Below are 1,027 nucleotides of genomic sequence, written 5' to 3' on the forward strand. Positions count from 1 at the left end.
GTCTGAAGGAGGGTTTCGACCCGTAATGTCACCCATACCGTCTCTCCAGAGATGCTGCTGCCTGCCCCACTGAGTTGCTCCAGCATTGCGTGTCTATCTACGATATAACAATCCTGACCCAGGATACACTGCACAGCGGTCCCAGAACCCACCAGGGGCACTGTGCACAGCGCCTGCTCCATCTCAAGGGACAGTCGGGCACGGATGTAACCCCGGAAAAGGGGCAGGCAGTGGGCTCGGGCAGAGCCCTCCTCTGCCTGGGTAGTACCTACACAGAATGACCTGACAGAGGTTTCGTTTAGAGATACAGCACGAAAACAGGCCCTTCGGCCCACCGAGTCCGCGCCAACCAGCGACCCCTGTGCACTAGCACACCGGGGACAATTTACAATCTTTTTACCAAAGCAAATTACACGCCTGTACGTCTATGGAGTGTGGGGGGAAGCTGGTGCTCCCAGAGAAATCACAAGAGGTCACGGAGAGAACGTTCAAACTCCGTACAGACAGCACCCATGGTCTCTGGTGCTGTGAGGCAGCAATTCTACCGCTGCGCCACCGCGCCGTAGAGACAGGTTATAATTACCACATTTAAAATACTCTTGGACAGACACATGGATGCAAAAGGTTTGGAGGGATGTCGGACAAAGGGCGTGTTTCCCTGTTCGATGTCTTTGTGACTCTAAACATTTATTTTTAGTTCACTTTAGTTTAGAGATACAACGTGGAAACACGCCCTTCGGCCCACTGAGTCCACAACGGCCAGAGACACTACCCAAACACACTAGGGACAGTTTTACATTTGTAACCGAGCCAATTAACTTCCAAAATTGCACATCTTTGGAGTGTGGGGAGGAAACTGAAGATCTCGGAGAAAATTATTAAGATTATTAAGGGGTTGGACACGTTAGAGGCAGGAAACATGTTCCCAATGTTGGGGGAGTCCAGAACAAAGGGGCCACAGTTTAAGAATAAGGGGTAGGCCATTTAGAACTGAGATGAGGAAAAGCTTTTTCAGTCAGAGAGTGGA

Source organism: Rhinoraja longicauda, chromosome 44 (genome assembly GCF_053455715.1).
Source record: "Rhinoraja longicauda isolate Sanriku21f chromosome 44, sRhiLon1.1, whole genome shotgun sequence".
Lineage (NCBI taxonomy): Eukaryota > Metazoa > Chordata > Chondrichthyes > Rajiformes > Arhynchobatidae > Rhinoraja > Rhinoraja longicauda.